The sequence below is a fragment of the Chiloscyllium plagiosum genome, unplaced genomic scaffold (genome assembly GCF_037043375.1).
Source record: "Chiloscyllium plagiosum isolate Xiang-an unplaced genomic scaffold, Cpla_swu_hap1 HiC_scaffold_20, whole genome shotgun sequence".
NCBI classification, from domain to species: domain Eukaryota; kingdom Metazoa; phylum Chordata; class Chondrichthyes; order Orectolobiformes; family Hemiscylliidae; genus Chiloscyllium; species Chiloscyllium plagiosum.
Window position 1 is genome coordinate 53,026,457 of NW_028270158.1, and position 19,587 is coordinate 53,046,043.

General features: G+C 40.6%; 1 protein-coding gene across 1 annotated transcript in view; it reads right to left on the minus strand.

Moving 5' to 3' along the window:
* Positions 1-19,587, minus strand: part of rnf216 (ring finger protein 216) — a 229,897-nt gene that overhangs the window by 188,932 nt on the left and 21,378 nt on the right. The window lies entirely within an intron of this gene.

Genomic DNA, 19,587 nt, shown 5'->3' on the forward strand with positions numbered 1-19,587 from the left:
TGCATTTTAAGCAACATTACCACTTTTGGGACAGAGGGATGGAGGAAGAAGACAATAATTGGTTGCTGCAAGTTTCCCTTACGCCTGTCTTGAATCAAAGTCATACAAGTCCTATTTATTAATCAATGCAAATACCACTGCAAGGCCAGGAATTATTGCCAACTATCTGGTGGCCCATGGTGAGCCAGCTTCTTAAATCAATGTAGCTTGTGTGGACATGGACACACATTTTGCTATTAGAGAAAGAATACCAGAATTTTGATCATGTGCTGGTGAAGGTATTCAAGGCAAGATAATGCAGGGGAACTTGTAATTGATTGTTTTCCTATACATCTACTACCCTTGACTTTCTACGTGGAAAGTGCTGCAAGTTGTCTTAACAAGGTAGCTGTCTATACCAGATACATACCTTTTTATCTTGACTAGAGCCTTAATTTCTCTAGACTTCCAGCATTCCCTACACCAATCAGCCTTGCCATTCACACTAAAAGGAACAGTCTCTGAACTCTTGTTTTCACTCTTAAAAAGTCTCTCACTTCCCAACTGTCCCTTTACCTGCGATTAGCCTCTCCCATCACATTTTAAAAGTACCTATCTAATACTGACAAAATTGGTTTTACTCCAATTTAAACATTAACTTTTTGATCAGATCTATCCTTTTCCAATATTATTTTAAAACGAATAGAATTATGATTACTCGCCCTAAAATGTTCCCCCACTGACACTTCAGTCACTTGCCCTGCCTTATTCCCAAACAGAAGGTCAAGTACTGCTCGCAGACTAGTTCGCAAAGTACTGGACCTTGTGACACACCACTGGTCACAGGTCTGCAGTCTGAAAAACAATCCTCCATCACCACTCTTTCTCTAATTGGCTAGCTTCCCCAGATTCCATGTAACCCAACATTACTAACCAGTTTACCATGTCAAACCTTGTCAAACACTCTGAAGTCCATATAGACAATGTCAATTGCTCTCCCTTCATTAGTCTTCTTTGTTACATCTTCAAAACACTCAAATCCAGTTAGTGAGACATGATTTCCTATGTACAAAGCCATGCTGACTATCTCTAATCAGTCCTTGCCTTTCCAAATGCATGTAAATCCTGTCCCTCAGAATCCCCTCCAACAACTGACCCACTAGTGACGCAAGGCTATCGGTCTGTAATTCACCTGCTTTCTCTTAGAGCTTTTCTGAAATAATGGCACCACATCAGCCAACCTCCAGGCTTCCATAACCTCTCTGTTGGTTCTCGATGATACTAATATCTTAGTAAGGGGCACAGCAATCTCTTCCCTAGCTTCCTGCAAATTCTGGGTAACACCTCATCAGGTCTTGGGGACTTACCTACCTTAATGCGTGTTAACACCACCATCATTTCCTCTTCACTAATATGAACTCCTTTCAAGACATCAATATTTATTTCCCCAAGTTCCCTAGATTCCAAGTCTTTCTTCACAGTAAATACTGACAAAATATTCACTTAATATCTCACCTTTCATTCCACACATAGATAGCCATGCTGATCTTTAAGGAGCCCTATTCTATCCCGAGTTACACTTAGAGAATTTCTTTGGGTTCTCCTTATTTGGCAAAGCTATCTCATGTCCCCTGTTTGCCTTCCCAATTTCCCTCGAGCACATTCCCATTGCCCTTATACCTTTCTAGGGATTCACTCAATCCCAGTTGTAGGGTCCTGGGAAGTGTTGTCGAAGAAAGAGACCTTGTTCACAGGGAGTCACAGGGAGACAGTGTGAAGGCAGTGGCTTGCTTTCATTGGTCAATGCATTGAGTATAAGTGTTGGGATATCATGTTACAGCTGGACATGACATTGATGAGGCCACTTTGGGAATAACGCATACACCTCTGGTAAGCCTTCCATAGGACAGATGTTGTTAAACTTGAGTGGGTTCAGAAAGGACTTACAAGGATGGTGCTGGGACTGGAAGGTTTGAGCTATAGGGAGTAGTTGAAGAGGCTGGAGCTTTTTTCACTGCGGCGTCCGAGGCTGAGGGGATGACCTTCTCCAGATTTAAAAAATCAGGAGGGATATGAATAGTCATGGTCTTTTTCCTAGGGTGGGAGAGCCCAAAACTAGAGGGTATAGGTTTAAGGTGAGAAGGCAAAGAATTATAAAGGACCTGTGGGGTAGCATTTTCCTGCAGAGAATGGTGATAGTATGGAATGAGCTGCCAGAGGAACTGGTGGAGGCTGGTACAATTACAGCATTTAAAAAGCATCTGGATGTATACAGTATATGAATCAGAAGGGTTTACAGGGATATCAGACATAGAACATAGAAAAATACAACGCAGTACAGGCCCTTTGGCCCTCGATGTTGCGCCGATCCAAGCCCACCTAACCTACACTAGCCCACTAACCTCCATATGCCTATCCAATGCCCGTTTAAATGCCCATAAAGAGGGAGAGTCCACCACTGCTACTGGCAGGGCATTCCATGAACTCACGACTCGCTGAGTAAAGAATCTACCCCTAACATCTGTCCTATACCTACCACCCCTTAATTTAAAGCTATGCCCCCTCGTAATAGCAAATGCTGACAAATGGGATTAGGTTAGATTGGGATGTCTGGTCAGTGTGGATGAGCGGTGTTTCTCTGCGACCGCACTTGGAATATTGTATACAGTTCTGGTGGCCCAATTATAGGAAGGATGTGGAAGCATTGAAAAAGGTGCAAAGGAGATTTACCAGGATGTTGCCTGGTCTGGAGGGAAGGTCTTATGAGGAAAGGCTGAGAGACTTGGGCCTGTTCTCATTGGAAAGAAAGATAAGAGGGGTTTTGATAGAGATTTACAAGATGATTAGAGGATTAGATAGGGTAGACAGTGAAATTCTTTTCCCTAGGATGATGACATCAGCTTGTAAGAGGGGGCATAGCTTCAAATTGAGGGTTGATGGATTTAAGACGAATGTCAGAGGCAGGTTCTTTACTCAGAGAATGGTAAGAGCATGGAATGCCCTACTGCCAATGTAGTTAACTCAGCCACATTAGGGAGATTGAAACAATCCCTGGATAAGCACATGGATGATGATGGGATAGTGTAGGGGGATGGGCTTAGATTACTTCACAGGTGGGTGCAACATTGAGGGCCGAAGGGCTTGTTCTGGGCTGTATTGTTCTATGTTCTATATTCTAATACTGATGCCACTCACCCAATTAAGGTTTTTTAAAATTAATTTGCAGGATGTAGCATCACTGGCTGGGCAGCATTTATTGAACATCCCCAATTGCCTTGAAAAGGTGATAAGCTGCCTTTTGAACCCCTGCAATTCTCTGGTTGAAGAGGCACGCACACCACTGTTTGAGAGGGATTTCCAGCATTTTGAGCCAGCAATAGTGCAAGAATAAGGATGTAGTTCCAAGTCAGGATGGTGCAGGGTTTAAGGTGGTGCACCTGGACATCTGCTGTCTTTACCCTTTTAGACAGTAAAGCTCATGGTTGAAAGTCATTACCTAAAGGAGTTGGGTGAATGTCTGCAATGCACCTTATGTTTGTATGGGTCGGTGACAGAGCAGTCAAATATTTAGCATGTACATGGAGTGCCAATTAAGTCAACAACTTTGTTTTCTATGCACGCATGCCAAAGAATGACTATCTCCAGCAAGAGAGAATCCATCAATTGCCCCTTGGCATTCCTTAGCATGCCCTTCCCCTTTATCAATATTGCGGACTAACATTGACCACAGACTGAACTGGATCAATCTTCTAAGTACTGTGGACAAAAGAACAAAGAAAACTTACAGCCCAGGAACAGGTCCTTCGGCCTGAGCATAGAGTGTCATCAGAATTGCAATACTTCAGGGAAATGGAGAGCATTCCATCACATTCCTGACCTGCACCTTGAAAATGGCAGACAGGCATTGGACAGTCAGAATGCAAGATACTTGCCATAGAATTAACTGCTTTTGGACTTTTCCTTTTGTTGGTTATGTTAAAATTGTACACAATGTTGGTTCAGCCGCATTTAGAATACTACGTACAGTTCTGGTCGCCACATTACCAAAAGGACGTGGATGCTTTGGAGAGGGTGCAGAGAAGGTTTACGAGGATGTTGCCTGGTATGGAAAGTGCTAGCTATGAAGAGAGGTTGAGTAGGTTAGGCTTGTTTTGATTAGAAAAAAGGAGATTGGTGGGGGGGGGGGACCTAATTGAGGTCTACAAAATCATGAAGGGTATAGACAGGGTAAATAGAGATAAGCTTTTTCCAAGGGTAAAGGATTCAATAACGAGAGGTCACACTTTCAAGGTGAGGGTTGAAAAGTTTAAAGGGGATACACGCGGCCAGTACTTTACATTGAGGGTGGTGGGTGTCTGGAATGCGTTGCTAGTAAAGGTGGTAGAGGCAGGCACAGTAGATTCATTTTAAGACACGTCTGGACAGATGCATGAGTAGGTGGGGAGAAGAGGGATACAGATGCGTAGGAACTGGGTGACAGGTTTAGACTGTAGATTTGGATTGGCTCAGGCTTGAAGGGCCGAAGGACCTGTTCCTGGGCTGTAAGTTTTCTTTGTTCTTTTGTCCACAGTACTTAGAAGATTGATCCAGTTCAGTCTGTGGTCAATGTTAGTCCGCAATATTGATAAAGGGGAAGGCCATGCTAAGGAATGCCAAGGGGCAATTGATGGATTCTCTCTTGCTGGAGATAGTCATTCTTTGGCATGCGTGCAGCGCAAATGTAACATGCCACTTATCAGTCCAAGCATTAACGTTATTCAGGACTTGCTGTATATGAACACAAACTGCTTCGATATCTGAGGATATGAGAATGATGCTGAATATTGTGCAATTATCAGTAACCATCAGCAATTCAAACCTTATAATGGAGGGAAGATTGTTGAAGAAGCAGCTGAAGATACTTGAGCCGAGACACTACCCTAAGGAAGTCCTGCAGTGATATCCTGTGACTGAGGTGATTGAACTTCAACAACCGTAACCACTTTCCTGTATGCTAGGTATGATTCCAATCAGGGAAGAGTTTCCCTCCAGATTTCCACTGACTCCAGTTTTGATACTCTTTGATGCCACATTCAGTCAAAAATACTAAGTTCAGCTCTTCTGTCCAAGTCTGGATCAAAGTCTATTATTACAACTGACCCTCGCAGTACTCAAACTGAACATCAATGAGCAGCTAATGAAATACCTTCGCCAATAGCACCTTCGACAACATCTTATATTATTTTTCTGATGACGAGAGCAAAGTGATGGGTAGAATATGCCTAACCCCTGTAGACTTGCAAATTTCCACATTGTATAACTGCTGGTATCCTAAATATATTGTAACAGCTTGGCTAGGAGCACAGCTCGCTCTGGAACATTTCTTCAATACAACTGCTAGATTGTTGACAGGGCCAATAGCCTTTGTAGCATTCAGATACTTGTGATATCAAGAAATAGCACATGGAATGAACTTAATTTGCTAAAGACTGGCATCTATAATGCTGGGGGTTTAGATACATTGAAATGGATCACCCACTTGGCACTTCTGGCTGAAGATGTTTGCAAATGCTCAATCTTCCCCTTAGATGTGGTGGCCTCCCTGTTCATCGAGGATAGGGATATTTGTGCAGCCTCCTCCTCTATTGAGTTGTTTAATTTTCCACAACATACACAACTGCATGTGACAGGACTGCAGAGTTTAAATCTGATCCACTGGTTGTCAGATTGTTTAGCTCGGTCTACAGCACGTTGCTTCCACCATTCAGCTTCCCAGGATAGCTTCTGATTTTTAGGTATGCTTTGTCCTGGTACGCTCCAATTGAAATAGGTTTGGTCTCCTTGCTTCAAAGCAATGTAACAGAGGGATATGCCAGTTCGTGAGGTTACAGATCATAACATCATTAATTCTGCCACTGATGGTCCATAGTCCCTTGCAGTTTGCAACAGTTTGATCAGATCAGCAACTATCCCATTTAGCACAAGACAGGTGCTAAATGGAGAGTGACCTCATGAGGAAGACAAAATTTTGTTACCAGAAGGACTGTCTAGTTATCACTCCCACTCATGCAATCATGACGGAGACAAAATCAAGAACAAATTTCACCTTCTATTTATCTCATCACCCAACCATGAATCCAGTTCTGCAGCTATGTCCTTTAGGGTATGACCAACCCAATTTGTGGTATTATTGAAACACTGTTGTTGGCAGACATTGCAACCCCGACACAGGAGTAGATTCTGGACCTCCTTCGTCAAAGTTGTTTTCAACTTGATTACGTCATGTCTGTCAGCAAAGTGAGGGTGGTAGGTGTCCATCAGCAGGAGGTTTCCTTGTCTACATCTGACTTGGTGTCATGAGGTATATCACTGTGCCACCATCTCTAATGGGTCCATCTTGTCACTGGCACTTAGCAATGGTGGTTGAGATGGCTGGATGGTATGATTTTGAGTACTACTCGATCAGATGGTTGCTTTATTGGTCTGTGGGGTAGCTGACCCAAATTTGGCACAAAATCCATTAGCATCTGGAAACACGCCAGGACAAATGGGCTGAGTATACTTTTGTCACATCTGGTACCTAATTTAACACCAAATGCGAAGTCTGGCTTTGGTATATTAGACCTTCTTCTGGTGGTTTGACACAAACAAGGTGCTTGCTAGACCATTTCAAACAGCAGTTGAGAGTTAAACAGAATGCATGCAGCGACACATGTAGGCTAGACCAGAGAAATATGACAGCTTCTTCCCTAAAGGACAACGAACTAGATATAACTTTAAAACACTTCAATAGTTCCACGAACACATGGTTGATATCAGCTTTCAAGTCCAATTTAATTAAATATAAATTCATCAGCTGCCTTGGTGAGATTTGAACTCATGACTCTGGATCATTAGTTCAGATCTCTGAATTACCAAATTTTTCTATCCTGCGTAAGATCACTGCTAAGTCTGCAAAATATGAGGGGTAGTCATGTTTTTTTAACCTCTGAATTAGTGGTTCAGTTATACATAGACTACAGTTTCCCTTAAACTAGAGCACGGGTGCGCGAGTAAGAGTAAAATTCTAATTTGAATAGAGGATGGGTTGAAATTACTTAGGTACAAGCTAAATACCAGCTTCGACATTAGATTGGAAAGGGGAGAACAGTGAATGTTATTGAACTGAGAAATGGATGAGAAGGAAGAAAGAATACAATTTATGATTTAATGAGAGTTAATCAAGGGACTGCAAGCTGCACCAGGGAGACCACAACTCCAGCCCAGTGGGGCAGAGTGCCTGAGATATCCAGCAAGCAACTTCAGTACAGATGTGTGATACTTACATTTGTCAACAAAGTGAGTGACTGTTTTTGTTTGTGCAGCAATTAGAACTCAAACGAAGTGTCTACAATTAATTTAATGCATCATTTCAAAAACAAAATATGTAACATTTTTCAGCATTTATATTCCCTTCTGTAAATGTAGCAGTTACATCTCCTTTGTTCATATGCTCATTGTTTATGCAAAACAAGCAACTGTTGATATGCTGTCCATATTTACAGTTTTAGCTATAAAGCCTCATCTATGACCACAAAAAGTAGAACACATAGGCTTGCCTCCCATTGAGTCTGTTGTCATTTAAAAGGATTATGACTGACCTAATCATTCTTAGCTCCAATTTCCTGCATTTTTCCCATAACCCTTGATCTCTTTAATGATTAAAAAATGTCTATCTCAGCTTTGAATATTTTTAATGACCCAGTCTCAACAGCCCTTTGCAATAAAGAATTCCACAGATTCAAAATGGGTGACTCCTTATTCTGAAATTATGCTTTCTAGTCTCACAAAGGGAAACAACTTCTGAGAATCTAGCCTTTTAAGCCCCCAAACAAAGTTACATGCTTCAATAACAGCATCGCTTATTGGTTTAGAATCCAGTAAACACATGGCCAACCTACTCGATCTCTCTTCATTCAGTTACTCTACCTTTTTACTTGCTGAACTTGTATGCTCGCTTTGTGTTTCATGCATGAGGACTCTCAAATTCCACTGTGAAATTCTCAGCCCTCTTATCTTTCTCCACATTATCAATATTGAGGCCCAAGTTTCCTGGCAAATAACAAAATCTTACATTTTCTCACATTATATTCATCTGCCAAGTTTTGGCTCTCACATTTAAAACGTCGAAAATGTCGATATGCCTCTGTAAATTGTATGTCATCCTCATTTGCCTTCCAACCTTTTTGTTTCAACCACCAACTCAAGTGATAGTAAATGCACTCCCCTTATTTAAGGCATTAGTATATATTGTCAATAATTGTGGCTTCAGCATTGATCCCTGTGGCACTCCACATTGCCGGCTGCCATCCTGAAAATGTCCCCTCTATCCCAACACTGTCACTTCATCCAACAGTATTTGAGCAAGTTTCAACTTTCCTGTGCAGATTTTGCTAATATTTCTACAGTGGTTGCTTTCAGAAATCCGTGCATCCGTGAATTCCTACTTATAGAAAGATTCATTATCAGGAAAGATGAGAAAGCTGGAAGATTTGTCAAGAAAGCTGGAAGCTCAAAACCAAATGTAAACAGTTCCCTTTTCAGAAAATGTTTTAGGCAGACTCAGGCAATGATTCTAAAAACAAGGTTGAACACCTCAGTTTGTGTTGCAACTTTAAAGAAAAAGCTTATGAAGTACAGATCAGAACTGAGTGAAGCAAGGCCAAGTGCTTAACTCTGGCATTTTGCCAAGTGGGGAAGTTTCAGAGCTGACCTCTGTAAAATTCTGTGAAGGTTGCATTTAGCAGTTAACATAACTGAGAGTTACCCAAAGTTTCCTTTAGTCTCAGTGATAAACCAGCTCAGTGCTCCAGGTAGCTGCAGCTGGTTAATTGGTTAGCAGTTGGAAATGGTTGAAATCATAAAAAAAGGCAACCATCAGAACTCAGTTGTTGATGACGATCAACACAGTGATGCATAACAAGCAGGCTGAAGCTAACTGGAACAATCAGCAAATACCTGCTGTAATAGTTTTTTAAAGTGAAGTGAACATGGATGAATCTAGGAACAGGAGTCGGCCATTCAGCCCCTCACACCTGCTCAGCCACTAAAAATCAGAACTGATCTGTTGCCTAACTCCATATACCAGTCTTAGGTCCATATCCCTTGATTAATTAAAATTTGTCTCTCGTATTCATATTTAATAATTGAATTAGCATCACCCACCATTTGAGTAAGAGTATCAAACCTCTACTACTCTGTGTGAATAAGTGCTTTCTAACATCTCTCCAGAATGGCCCAGCCCCAATTCTTCGACTATGCCCTTGTTCTAGAATCTTCAACCTGTGGAAATAGTTTGACTTTATCTCTGGAAGATGATCATGAAGCCATTGCCGGCTGCCGGAAAAAACCCATCTGGTTCATTCATTGAATTTAGGAAGAAAATTGCTATCCTTTCTTGGTCTGGAATACGTGACTCCAGACCCACAGCAATGTGGATGACTCTTGAATGTTCTTGGAAATGGATGATAAATGCTTGCCTAACCATCAACACCCTCAACCTGAGAATGAATAAAAAATATCTACCCTGCTTTTCCCTGTTAATACCTTGAAAACTTTGATTAAATAACCCTTAACCATCTAAATTCTAGAGAATAAAGGCCTAATTTGTCTAATCTCTCCTCCTAACTTAACCCTTGAGGCCCAGGTATCATCCTGTGTTGAACTGTCCAACAACAAAACATCCTTCCTGAGGGGTGGTGCCCAGATCTGCTCTTAGTACCAAGTGGGTTCTAACTAGAGTTTTGAATAATTCATCCCCTCAGCTTTTTACAAATAAGGCCAGCATTCCATTAACCTTGACTATTTTCTGCAGCTGCTTGAGGCATTTCAAACAGCTGTGCACCTGAACACCCATTCCCACCCCCAAGTTTTGGTGGATGTCTTCTGTATATTACTCAGACCAGTGTTTTGAGGAGGTTCTGCAGATCTGTGCTCTTTCTACTGAAAACTGTGGCACTCAGGTTGGTTGTGCGCTGCTGTTGCCTAGGGATCAGGCTACATGTAGAAGAGGAACTGGATTTTTAGAAGACAGTTTTGAAAGACTCTGCAAGTAAGATGACATACATGCTGACTGGACTGCCAAGCCAATTTGCAAAGCCCTAGCTGTATTTGTAACTTTGTGTGTAATTTAAACTTTGGAATCAAATGCAATTTGTCTGTTCATTTATATTTAACTTGAGTTGATTCTGTGCTTTAAAACATAGGTGTTTACTAAAGATAGTATTTAGAGATTGCTTGTTTGACTCTTAACATCGGAAAAAATCCTTTCGAATTAAATTGTTGATTCCTGTGACTTAATTCCTTCAGTAAAAAAAACCTGGGATTTTGGATTTCTTTCAAAAAATGTTTCTAATCTCAATCAAGATCATAACAAAATTGAGGGTCCATCCAGGATTGTATTAAGTTGCATTTACATGAAGAAGCAGACAGGAAGGGAAGGAAGAAAACAATATTTGTACAAAACCAACCAATGGAAATAAAGCAGGATGGTGGGAATTTTTTTGACAACTCCAGCAAAAGGCAGCACAGAATGGTTTGAGGACCTCACACAAACCAATGTGGTTCTATCATTGGTAACTCCATGGCACTCTTATCAGAGGAACTGATCAAAGAATATGTTATCCTGCATGGCCTTCCAACACTCTGCTTAAATCAAAGGTCGTACATCATTTCTACTTTTCAATAGTTCTTGCCCAGTCTTGTAAAATATGACCACCACTAAAATTTGCACTTCTTAAAAAGTAAAACTTTCAAAAATCAAGGATGAAATAATTCAGTCACTGTTACTTGAAACCATTCCACTGTATTTTTTTGCAATGTCAACCCTGGTGGTGTTTATTGTGTGGATCTTGCTCCTTTAAAATTTCGATGTAATTAAGAAACCAAACCTTCATGGAGAAAAAAAAAGATTGATGCCACTGAAGAGACTGAGTACCGCTGTTTCGGTCTCAAATAGCTAGAAGTCTTCCAAGAAAACATCAAAGTCAATATTGGCCAGTGTTAGTTTTCTCAAGATCCAAGTCTTTTCAATTCCTCAATCTCGAGGAAGGAAAAACAAATGTAAGGCATCATGAGCAAATCACAAAGTTACAACAACTGTTCTGGAAGTAAAACAGACCCAAGCTTTAGTCCTGTAAACATCAGTATTTTTGAGTTGGAGGCAACTAGGCCACACAAATGTCTTAATGAGGAGGCAAGTTTCATCCACATACTTGCCATCTGGTGTTTTGCAGCCACCTCAGCTGGTCTTCTATACACTTTCAATCAAAATGTTACAAACTCCTTAAGTTCCCTAAAACATGGAAAATTTACATTCTTGCAAGTACTGAGCAAACTCATTCTTGTTGTTATCATATTGACATGAACCCCCACATGGACAAGGCTCAATGCATTTAATGATTAGTTGACACAGCAATGTGCAATTATATTTTTGGCATCCATCCATCTCCATGTGACTACAACACGTTGCTTTTTCCAGCATCCTCCACTGATCACACTTGCAGCTCTTAAAGCCTTGTGAATAGGCTTCAAAACAAGACCACACCCAGTATTCATGATTTGGAGATGCCGGTGTTGGACTGGGGTGTACAAAGTTAAAAATCACACAACACCAGGTTATAGTCCAACTGGTTTTATTGGAAGCACTAGCTTTCGGAGTGTCGTTCCTTCATCAGGCGACGCTCCGAAAGCTAGTGTGCTTCCAATAAAACCTGTTGAACTATAACCTGGTGTTGTGAGATTTTTAACTTTGTACACCCAGTATGTAAGCTTAGCCAGAAAAGTAGGATCAGCTGATGAGGTATATTATACGTTTACTAAATTTTTTGTCCATGACAGGGCTATTTCAATTTGCCAATTCAATTGTCAGAGGGCCAATAGACAGGTGGCTTTCCATTTCAGAGCGAGGCTTATCCAACTACTACAAACACCAGTAATAAAACACAGAGCATTGAACCACTCACACATCCAGTCATAGAGTGTACTGATTTCTGTCTCAATTGAGCTGCTTGCTTTTCTTAAAAACCTCCACAAAAGTTTTGACAGTAACTCATCCATTATGAAATACTTTGAAATGATTTGACTGGAGAAGGTCTAAAAACAAATCCAAGATTTTAAACGTTACTTCTGCTTCTCCTTCCAGAAATGCTGCCAGACCTGCTGAATTTCTCCAGCATTCTGTGCTTGTTCCACAGTTCTAGCACCTGCAGTACTTTGTTTTTATAGTGGGCACAGAACACAAGTGCATGCAAATTGCTGTTATAACATATTGAATTATAGTAACCGAAAGCTGTGTTTCAACATTTTCCCTCCATGACCCCATTTCAAGGCTCGAAAATCGTCATAACTGCTCAAGTGAGAACTTTGAGACCTGGGCAATGTGAGACTGAGAGCCTGTAACTCAGATGGAGATTCTCACAGCCATTACTGCCTCAGAACTCAAGCCGACTTGCAGTCTGCTCCAATTTTGATCCAAAGGTTTCAAAATAATTCATCTCGATATGTTATTTTTACAAGTCAGAATTTCTCAATTCTACATAGTGACAGCATGTCACCACAATGAGATACAATCAGGGAATAATGAGTTCAGTGAATAAAAATTTGGACATATTGAAATGTCCTGGAATGTTTTTGCATAATCACTTCCTAAGAGCACGTTCTCAAATTTTGTCATCTCTCAGGAGATTCATACGTAACTGATTGACACTGGCTTTATGGTCAGGCATTGCTATGGATAAATTTCCCCCATGGAGCAGTGTGATGACCCTAATAATGTTTTGCTTTCCACATGATGACTTCTCTGATTTGCACCAATTCAAGAGGCAAAACTGTCAAAATCTTTTGCTGCTTACTTATAAAGTTCCAGCCTGTATAGAATAGAACAAGGTCACTCAAGTTTCCACAGATATGGTGCTGCCTTAGATGGCAGTTCAAAGTTTCCTGGTCTAATATTTGAAATCAAAAGAGAAATTGTTGAAAAAGCTCAGCAGGTCCAGCAGCATCTCGACAGAAATCAGAGTTAATGCTTCAAGTCCAGTTACCCTCATTTAGAACATAAGTTTGAAAGTGATTTTTGTTACATTCCAGTACAATTTGTACACACGTGAAACCCAGATAATTAGCGCTCATTGCACTAGTTCCCAAATGCTCCAAGTTTAGTCTTCACATAAAACATGCACACAGAGTTTCAGGCCATGCCTAACTTTCAACTTCATATTCTAATTAGTTTGCATACATTCACGACTGCAAATATCAAACAACAGTGATTTTATGGCAAAAACTGATCAAGGAAACAGCACCAACAGCCCTTCATAAACCTCGAATCACAGAACATTTAAATGGGACAAATGAGGAAATAAAAGAAGGACTAACGAGAGCAAATTACTTGGAATTTAGACCTAGTAAACAGAAATCAATAGCAATAATCTATTTTGCAATAAAAGAAACAAACACTGCTGTATTTCACCATAGTTTGTGGCAATGATCTGGAATGGTGTCCACAAGGGTGGCAGAACAATGAATGATTTCAAACGGAAATCAGATAAGAAGTCGAAATAAATAAAGTTGCGGGGCTACATAGATCAAGCAGAATGGACTGGATTGCTCAGTGCAGAGCCAACAGAGATTTGGCAAGGTAAATGGTCTCCATCCATACAACAAGTAATACAGAGTGCTTCACCAAGGGCCCTTTCATCACTGCATAATCACTAATTTTGGAAAACTCAACTTTTCTTTTATGGCTAAAATTATTCCATTTCACAACACAAATATGGGATTGTACAGAACTTGGAGAAACAATGGCAGAGATTATCCATTACTAAGGATAGTCGAGAATCAGACAAACCCTGACAAAATACATTGAGTCCCACTGAAAATCCCAACACAATGATTAGACATAAATTGCTCAGGAAGGCTTAAACTTCTGACAGACAGGTGCCCTGCATTCAGAACTCTATGACTAAGAGTCCAACTCTGCGTCAGAGACTTTGAAGGAGTCCAATGTTCGTAACTTTTCTGGTTAACTATCCAGGTAGAGGTTTAAAACCTACTCTATTTCTTAAGTACTAAGCCGTCCCCCACCCATCAATATCCAGTCCAAGCCACCCCAACCCTACGTGACTTTCCACTCCCTTCCCTATTCCCAACCCACTCTACCCATTCATCCACCTCCTGATCACCTTACCACTCACTCACCTAACATCTTACCTCCTTACCCAAATGAATTCTCTCTGTTGCTTAACAATTTGACTTTGGGAATCCTCGACCAGAATAAATTGCAGGAAGGTAAATCAATCATTTGATTTGAAATAGAAATTCCAACCGAGTCACAAGAATGGGCACAAGGTGTTTATTCACAAGATTAAAAACGTTACAAACTTTAAGCCCTGTGTGATATTGCTAAACATTCATTTACCAAGTAAACAGTCTTCCACAACTGTTCATTTACATTTCGTAGTTCAGTACAAATCTCTCTCCCTTCCTATACAACAACTCATATTGGGGAAGACCAGCCTTTATGTGCATGCTCCAATGAGCATTAGATATTTTATCTCTGCAGCATGTGCTGGTTCATTCTGATAATATTGTAAATGGAATTTCCCTATCACTCTAAATCTTAAAATAAAACCCTCATTTAAGTTTTGGATTAACAAATCTACTCCAATTCTTAAATAACTTAATTTATCCTAGTTATTCAAATTTAGAGTGCAATAGGATTATATATAATTAATGTACTAAGCGCACAGTATTAGAGGAAATACCATTGCTCGTCTTTCAAGACTGACAGTATCAGAACCATCTCCAGATAACCATTCATGTATTGTTCCAAAATGTCAACTTACATCTCAAATACTATGTATAATTTACTTGGAGACAAAAAAAAACTCAAAAATAAAAGGATCAATTGCTCTTTGCCACATATCGTCTTCAAAAAATTATGTTTAAAGGCATTCATTCTAACATGAATACTGAAACGTTTTTAAAAACGACTTGCCCCCATCTTGTGAACAGTTGCAAGTTAAAGGTCTTCATAATTGGAATTGTGACCATTTAATTTTCACCTCAACTTTTCCTGATTTTTATTTATAATTTAGATGGGTTCTAACTGGAATCACATTTAAGGCCACATTTGTTGAATTAAACTGTTTTCCACATTAATGCACTTTCAACGCATAGCTGAAATACTATTTTCTTGATTTTGGTTTGAAAATAGAGCTTTTTCAACCAAGTTAAATGCCTATACTATGTATAGACCACTAAGTTAGTCTCAAGTAAGTTATATTTTCCATTCCATGAATTAATAAGGGAAATAAGGCTGTAATGCTTAGCAGGAGATCCCTCAAACTCACAAAAGAATGTTAGCTGTATGGCATTACTAAAAGTGGCAAGTCTGTTTGTGGTCTCAGGATTTGTTGGATTGCCAAGAATTACAAAGACTGTATAGGGTAGCAATAGAAAGATTTGTAGGGTCTATCCAAGGGCTATGAAAACAGCATGAGTTATTCCTCTCAGAAAAAAAAGTGTGACAATTCACAGAAACAATAAGTGGACCTTAAGCTAATTGATTTTTTAAAATTCATGCAAGGGACATAAGCGGCACTGGCAGTGTCAGCATTTAATGCTAGTCCCTCACTTCCCTCGAGAAGATAATGGACTGTCTTTTTCAACCTCTGTAATCCACATGGCCTGGGTTTTCATCTGGTGATGTTTGGGAGGGTATTCCAGAAGTTTGACCCAGCAATTGGTAAGTAATTCAAATCAGGATGATGAGTGACTGTGATGATGATGATGAGTCAGTGTTAGAAGTGGCAGACTTAAGAGGTGCTGAGAGTTAACATTTGAATATATTCTAACAAAAACTTTTGTTTTCTGAAAAAAACTTACATAGCAGAAATTTGGGGCAAATCAGCTTGGAGGATAATAGAAGCAAAGCAACTTAAAGATTTAAGGAAATAAGACAAATATTGGAACACCATTTAAATTGCTAAGACTCTTACCAAAGGCGACAAGTGTTTGTTTCATATCAATGGGCACTACCCTTTCCTCATTTACACCCAGTGGTCTTATTTAACAATATGGCAAAATAAGCGACCAATGGAACATCACTGAACTGCTCTCCTTCTGCTGTATTCATGCAAAGTTTGCTGCAATGAATAAAGGTTAATACCCTTAGCTGCTCTGAAACACTGCAACATCTGCAAGCAAGATACTTGCCCACTGACAAGAAAAGTGTCAAGTATTTATTGCAGTACAAATAAATGTTAGGTATTTTAGCAAGCATATGCAGCAAAGTCATTTTGCAAACAAAAAATCAGTACTCAATGTTTTATGGTTTACACCTCAGATAAGCAGATATATTCAGTAAAGAGGAACATATTTCAATGTTATGTTTTTCTGGATGAATGGAATGCAGTAATGAAACGTGTGAAAATTTCCTCAATGAGACAAGTAGCAAGCAAATCAGTCTGCACAGATAACCAGCATAACATAATTTATATACATATGGCAGATGCAAATGTAGTTTTTAAACCATTCAGAAAGTGCAACAGGTTACAGCAGACTGAAAAGGTTTGTGAAGCCCATTCATTATAAACTAAAATTGTGGTACATTATTTCACAGTTTTCTAACCAAGTGCTTTTATATGCTTAAAATAATACATTTTAAACAGTTAAAACACAACTCTTTTGGTCATCCATCTTAACACCTTCAACCAGTTCAGTGTCAAATTTTGTCTGATTATGTTCCATAAATTTACTAAATTAAAAATGCTACATACATGCACTTGTATTTAGAACTTTATTCAGAGCAGCCAGTTGCCAAGAGGTTAATTCTCAGACCTTAAGACATGGAAGCAGAAGTAGACCATTTAGCCCATCAAGTCACCGCTGCTATTAAATGAGACCATGGCTGATCTGATCCCTTCAACTCTGGTTTCCTGTCTTTTCCCCACAACTGTTGATTCCCTTAATGATTAATTACCCATGTAAGCTTTGAATACACTGAATGATACAACCTATACAGCCCACTGCAGTAAAGATTTCCACACATTCACTTCTCTAAGAAATTCCTCCCTACATGAGTCTTAAATGTGAGACTGCTTACTCAGGTTATACCCTCTGGTCACAGACTTTCCTCAAGGCCTTTGTTAGTTTTAACAAATCCTCTCTACATTTATACCCCATTCCGTTGTAAACAAAAGCCAACATTCCATTTGCCATCCCTATTACTTTAACTTGGATGCTAGCTTTTTGTGATTCATGTATGAGGACTCCCAAATCCAGTCTTGTATCTTTCTGCAGTCTTTTTCCATTTAACTAATATTTAATATTGTTCATGCCAAAGTGTGTAACTGATATTTCCCCATATTATTTTCCATCTGCCATATTATTTAACTTGCATGTATTCCTCTTCAGAGCTGAAAATGTGTTGCTGGAAAAGCGCAGCAGGTCAGGTAGCATCCAAGGAGCAGGAGAATCGACGTTTCAGTCATGAGCCTTTCTTCAGGAATGAGGAAAGTGTGCCATGCAGGCGAAGATAAAAGGTAGGGAGGAGGGACTTGGGGGAGAGTCGTTGGAAATGCAATAGGTGGAAGGGGTTTAAGGTGATGGTGATAAGGTGAGGGTGATAGGCCGGAGTGGGGGTGGGGGTGGAGAGGTCAGGAAGAAGATTGCAGGTTAGGAAGGTGGTGCTGAGACAAGGTGGGGGGAGGGGAAATGAGGAAACTGGAGAAATCTGAGTTCATCCCTTGTGGTTGGAGGGTTCCTAGGCGGCAGATGAGGCGCCCTTCCTCCAGCCATCGTGGTGCTATGGTCTGGCGATGGAAGAGTCCAAGGACCTGCATGTCCTTGGTGAAGTGGGAGGGGGAGTTGAAATGTTGAGCCACGGGGTGGTTGGGTTGGTTGGTGCGGGTGTCCCAGAGGTGTTGTCTGAAACGTTCCGCAAGTAGACAGCCTGTCTCCCCAATTTAGAGGAGGCCACATCGGGTGCAGCGGATGCAGTAAATGATGTGTACGGAGGTGCAGGTGAATTTGTGGCGGATATGGAAGGATCCCTTGGGGCCTTGGAGGGAAGTAAGGGGGGAGGTGTGGGCGCAAGTTTTGCATTTCTTGCAGTTGCATGGAAGGTGCCGGGAGTGGAGGTTGGGTTGGTGGGGGGTGTTGACCTGACGAGGGAGTCACAGAGGGAGTGGTCTTTTCGGAACGCTGACAGGGGAGGGGAGGGAAATATATCCCTGGTGGTGGGGTCCGTTTGAGGTGGCGGAAATGACAACGGATGATACGATGTATATGGAGGTTGGTGGGGTGGTAGGTGAGGACCAGTGGGGTTCTGTTCAAGGGCATAGAAGGCCAATTGCAGGTAAATGGGATTCATGTAGATTGGTGCTTGTTGGCCCACCATCTCTCTGCCAACCAAAAGGCCTGTTTTGAAGCTGCATGACTCTGTGCCTCTAAGTCACTTAGATGGAAGTGGAATTAAGTGGACTAACAAACAAACAGATCAGCCAAAATTATTTACACTTACTTCACTACATTATTTTATATTCCAATCAAACTCAAATGAAACTCTAGCTGTTTGTTTTTATGCTTCTGGCCAATTTACTTTCATAATTAATTTTCACTCTCTTTATTAGCTGTTTAGTCATCAACTGTTGGTTCCTTTAAAAAAAAATTCCCAATCCTACAGCTTTTGTTGTTTTGTATGGTTTAGGTTGGGATAAGAACAAAGAAAATTTACAGCCCAGGAACAGGCCCTCCAAGCCTGAGTCGATCCAAATGTACTATCTCAACCTGTCGGTCAATTCCTAAGCATTTGTATCCCTCTGCTCCCCACCTACTCATGCATCTGCCCAGGCGCATCTTAAATGAATCTACCATGCCTGCCTCTACCACCTCTGCTGGCAGCGCATTCCAAACGCCCACCACCCTCTGTGTGAAGTACTTGCCGTGTGTATCCGCCTTAAACTTTCCACCTCTCATCTTGAAAGCATGACCTCTGGTTATTGAATCCTTCACCCAGGGAAAAAGCTTATCTCTATCTACCCTGTCTATACCCTTCATGATTTTGTAAACCTCAATCAGGTCCCCCCTCAATCTCCTTTTTTCTCTGAAAATAAACCTAACCTACTCAACCTCTCTTCATAGCTAGCACCTTCCATACCAGACAACATCCTCGTAAACCTTCTCTGCACCCTCTCCAAAGCGTTCACATCCTTTTGGTAATGGGGCGACCAGAACTGTACACAGTATTCTAAATGAGGCCGAATCAATGTCTTATACAATCTTAACATGACTTGCCTGCTCTTATACTCAATACCCCTTCCAATGAAGGCAAGCAAACTATATGCCTTCTTGACCACTCTATCCACCTGCCCAGCAACCTTCAGGGTACAATGGACCTGCACTCCCAGATCTCTCTGCCCATCAATTTTTCCCAAGGTTCTTCCATTCATTGGATAATTCGCTCTAGAATTAAACTTGCCTGAATGCATCACCTCACATTTGTCTGGATTGAAAGCCATCTGCCACTTTTCCACCCAACTCTCCAGTCTATACCTTCCTGTATTCTCTGACAGTGCCTTATGCTTTCTGCTA